Below are 5,282 nucleotides of genomic sequence, written 5' to 3' on the forward strand. Positions count from 1 at the left end.
TCCTTATCTATACTAGCCATTTTTCGATAAGTCATCAATAGGACACCATGGGCCTTCCTTGCAACCTATCTACAATGCTCGGAGAACTTCATGTCTGACTGTATTGTAACACCCAAATTCCTTTCCTCCACTACTGGCTTTCAACTCCACCAAGTGTATAAGTTATTTTGGGGTTACTGTTCCCCAGGTGTAATACCTTACACCAGTGGTCTCAACCTCAAATTGCATGTGGGCCAAATGCACGATCTGAAAGCAGCTGACGGACCGGAATTTTTTTTACACTTAACAAAATGAGAGTGAATATAAGCACCGTATTTACAACAAATACATAATTGAAATGTATTTGCAGCCATGTAAAATTGCTTTGGGGGGCCGGCTGCGGCCCGAGGGCCACCAGTTTGAGACCACTGCCTTACACTTTGCTGGATTAAAGCATAGCTGACATTTTTCTGACCATCCCTGAAGTCTATCTAGGTCACTCTGCAGAAGCTCTGCTTGGCAGTGATCATTAATTTCTGTGATCATTAATAGAGACACAACATCAGAAATTCACACTCGATCTGATTAGATGTATTTAGAATCTCCACATAAAAGAACTACTAGAAGAGAGTGATCACAATATATTGATGTGAAATATACTTAAAAATATACATTCAGTGATCACTGAATTATGACCACCAACCAAATATCATGTTGGGCCACAGTTCACAAGGATAACAGCTGCTGTTCTAAGCCTTGACCACTAGATATCTGAAGATGTCCGTAGGAATCTGCAGCCATGCTACCTGCAAAGCTTTCAACAGTGTTAGAATAAGTGACAGTTGCATGTCCATATACCTCGCTTCCCATATCAAAACATCCCAGTGTTCAATTGGATTGAGGTCAGGCAAATTTGGAGGGCAATCAAGATCGGTGATACTTTCATTGTGTTCTTTGAACCACTCATGCACATTGTAGGCCGGATGACGGTGCGCATTAGCATTAGTAGAGGCATATGATGCAAGAAAGCAAGCTTGTGCAGCATCAGCCAAAAAAAAAGTAAAATAAATAAATAAAAAATAACCACTTCCACTTCACCCCTCTGTTCGTTCGAAATACCTGTCCAGCTGAGCCTTAAACTTATTTAGGCTATCAACTTCCACGACAAGGGATGGAAGTCTGTTCCACCCACCAACTACTCGCTGGCTAAAGGCAAATTTTCGCACGTCTATCCTACATCTCTCTTTCCTCAATTTGAATTTATGCCCTCTCAGATGATTATTCTGAGCAAGAGGAAGAATCCCATCAGCATTGAGCATGCTCAAACCAAAGCTTTATACACCTCTATCAGATCACCTCGCTAGTGCCTAGTCTCCAGACACTAATTTGCAAAACTTAAAGCCTTTCTTCATAAGAGCACCCCTTTGTTCCATTCACTAATCTTGTTGCCCTTCTCTGCACTCATTCCAGCAGCTCTACATCCTTCTTGAAATGAGGCCAGACCTGTATACAGTACTCAAGGTGTGGCCTGACCATTGCCTTATACAAGGGAATAATCACCTCCTTATCACTGCTAGAAAAATTCCTGTATATCATTGACAAGACACCATGAGCTACTACTCTGGCAACCCGTCTGCACTGTTCAGAGAACAGTGCAGACGGGCTGCAAGAGTAGCTCATGGTGTTCATATCTGCCTGCACAATTATCCCCAGGTCCTTTTCATTCTCTACCACTGTCAGTGTAGTACCACAGTTGATACGTTGCTCTGGGGTTGCTGTTTCCCATATGTAGTACTTTACATTTGTCAATGTTAAACTTCATTTGCCACCTCGAAGCCCATCTGCTCAACCTTTCCAGATCCTGTTGCAGCAGCATGGTGTCAGTAGTGTCCTTGACAACTCTGCCAACCTTTGTATCGTCTGCAAACTTGGACATTAAGCTTGATATACCATCATCAATATCATTTATAAACACAGAAAACAATAATGGACCCAATACTGAACCCTGAGGGACTCCACTAATAACAGTCAGTGGGCACAAAGAGCAGTGTCCATTGATTACCACTCTCTCTCTTCTCCCCCTCAACCTCCCTTTTATCCATAGCAGCAATTTGCCTCCAATGCCACACTGCTCCAATTTGTGCAGCAGTCTTCCACGTGCAATTCCATATTCATCTTGGAAGATTCTGTACCTGTCTGGGAAAAAATGCAGCATGGCAGGGTGCACATGGTCTCCTAAGAGCTGCCAGCAGGCCTCATCAGTGAAACAATATTCTGGTGGTCTTAGTTCTTGCCAACAAAACATGCCATGTATTAAGCATATTCAAGTCATAGTCACTGGTTGTAGAATTATTATTTTTTATTACAAAAACAACTTAGGTAGGTACATAATGATTAGAATAAACTTAAAACTAAATGAAGCAAGTAATTAATGAGATTTTTAGCAATGGTGTTATATAGAAAATTGTTTTATTTTTATGCATCACAATCGACCAAAATAATCTTTGCAATCGACTATTTTCTGGCCCCTGGCATAGATTGTTGACAACATGCTGAAGCACCCATAGAGACTACGTTCATTCATGATGTTCATAAACAACCAACTTCACTTGCCTGGATAGTTTACACCGTGCAAGATAGATCCATGGATTTGTGTTGCGTTCACCACACATGAAGGCATTTGTCGATGTGTTGCATGTTGCACCAGTCTGCCGACGTGTTGCACCGACTAGCACACTCGTTTCTGGTCCTCCAGTGTTCAACCAGCATGTTGACACCACAGCATATGCCATCGACGATGATCAGTTGTGAAGAGACGGTGTTTTAGGTGGTCTGCTGTAAAACCTCATATGTCTGAGTGTGCGGAAATCATTTGAGAAGTTTTTGCATTCCCCATATTGTATTGCAATGTCAACTGTCACAGTGATTTGCCATTGAGCTCCTACAGTGCACTGCAACCTTCACTCACCACAAATATCCACCTTGCATAATCCTTTAGTTTTGTTGGTTTTTCCTGTTCCACATCATTGTACACCTTAACCATAGTGGGCCGTGGGCAACCAACAAAACCTGCAGTTTCTGATATGGAAGCAAATGACGCACAAGCTTCTGCAATCGTGCCCTTTTGAAATTCCCTGATAACTTTACTACGTCCCACAACTGCTACTTTATCACTGGGATGTTCTAGAAGACTACAAATTCTAAATGGGCAGTGTTCAGGGAAATAATAATAGAAGCTAAACTTTTTATATTTTTATGTCAGCTAAGAGTTATTATTCAAGGTTTATGATCTAAATGGATATTAGATGAATTCATGATTCTAGCAACAGAGAAGGAATGTGCATAGAATGATTATGAATAAAGAAAGCTCCAGTACACACCTGGTGTGTATGGGCTTGACAAACCCAGGGTCCTCAGCTGTATATCATCATTCTTCTCTTTCTTGGTGATTCCTCTCTCTCTCTCTCAGGGTAACTGGAGAATTTTTTTTTGGCTGGTGCAGCAAAAGCCCCAGGCTTCCTTTCACTATATGGCTAATGATAATAAAAAAAATAATAATAAAACTCCAGATACTGGAAGGCGGTACTGTAACCATGCACGCTACTGTACTGACGTAATCCTTCCCCAAGTGTGTCTGTTCTGAGGTGCCATTGGCCCCGAGTTCGTATTTATGGATGATAACGCCACACCCCATCGCACTGCAGCTGTTGATATGCTTTTGGAAAGTGAGGACATTGTTCTTATGAATTGGCCTGCCCGTTCTCCGACCGATCTAAATCCCACCGAACACATATGGGATGCTCTGGGGAGATGTAGTGACATGTCCACACCCACCAGAAAACGTTCACCAGTTGAAGATGGCGCTGACAGAGGAATGGACGATGTTACCGCAAGAACTTATCAACAACATTGTTCTAAGTATGGACACGCGGTGTAAAGCCTGCATCGACATTAGGGATAGCCATATCTCCTACTGAGGACCACCTCTTCCCTTTGTTCCATCTTTGGCAGTGATGCACCCGTATCATGGCAGCCAATGTTATGTTTCCATTTTTGAATAAAGTCTCTCTGTACCGTTTTGTTTCCGTTATTGTGTCGGTGTTGTTTCCTTCATCATTTCTGTACCTCAAGAGGTTCCTTTAGTATGCTTTTTCCATATCCAGGCCACTCCTATGAGAAGATACTGGTGAAAACCTGACTGGTCCTTAAATTTTTCACACCAGTGTATAATTATGGGTTCTAAAGAATTAAAAAGCGGAATAAAAAGAAACCGCATTACTTTAACTATCATTGACAAGCTAAAAGTGATAGAATAACTTCAAATGGTGTTCCTTGGAAAAAATTACTGAAGAATTTTATATTGGTTAACAGGCTGATATTTGCTTTAAAATTCGATGTGGTTTAGTGATAAAAGCAGTGTATCAAATATACAGATATTAAAAAAAGCCAAATTAAGTGTTGCACGAAGAACCACAGGGTAGTAAGATTATTCTGTGCGTTGGCGTGCGACGCAAATGCCACCTGATACATGTATTGTCTTTTTATAGTTTTTAAATGAAGGCTCTACAGGGATATTTTTATATTTATATTTCATCAGCACTACTACCTCATTAAATTTTCCATTTGTTTGTGTTCGGCGCCTCCGTAGCCAGGTGGGCAGGAGCACCAGTGCGTAGCACACGCTTCTTGATTAGACCGGGGTTCTAACCCGTGACCATCAAATATGGAGGATGCGGAAAGGTCAGGGAATGACCACCACGGAGCAATATGGCCTTAGTTGCTAATGCTCCTAAAAACCAAATAACAACAACAGTGTTTGTGTTCTAAGTTTTTTTTTGTCTTTTAGGGCTATCTTTTGCGTCACTAATCCTTATGACATCTTCCCCAGTTAATCCGGATTAGCGAGAGTTTACTGTAATATATGTATAGTGTTTTTGTGTTTGCTATTTGTTTTAACCCTTAAATACATATATGTTCAGGAACATTTTCTTCACACTGAAGGCCTCAACGAAGTTTCAAAAGCTGCAAACATTTCATGTTTAGAAGGTTTAATATCTTCGTTGCCCTTATTTTCTTCCTCTTGTCATCGATATTGTCACTAGTTCTTAAATTCGAATTTTTTTTTTTTTTTTTTTGAAACAGTCCAAAATGTCAGAGTCACTCGGATATTCAACTATTGTGACCATGTGAACAGAAATAGAAACTTCCGGCAAAGTGTGTTTCACTTCCGCTAAACAACAGATGACCACTCTCTCTCCTAAATCTCTAACAGGATGCTTACTGTAGAAGGTTGAGCAGAGCCT

The sequence above is a fragment of the Mastigoproctus giganteus genome, chromosome 10 (assembly GCF_048544385.1).
Source record: "Mastigoproctus giganteus isolate SK-2022 chromosome 10, ASM4854438v1, whole genome shotgun sequence".
NCBI classification, from domain to species: domain Eukaryota; kingdom Metazoa; phylum Arthropoda; class Arachnida; order Uropygi; family Thelyphonidae; genus Mastigoproctus; species Mastigoproctus giganteus.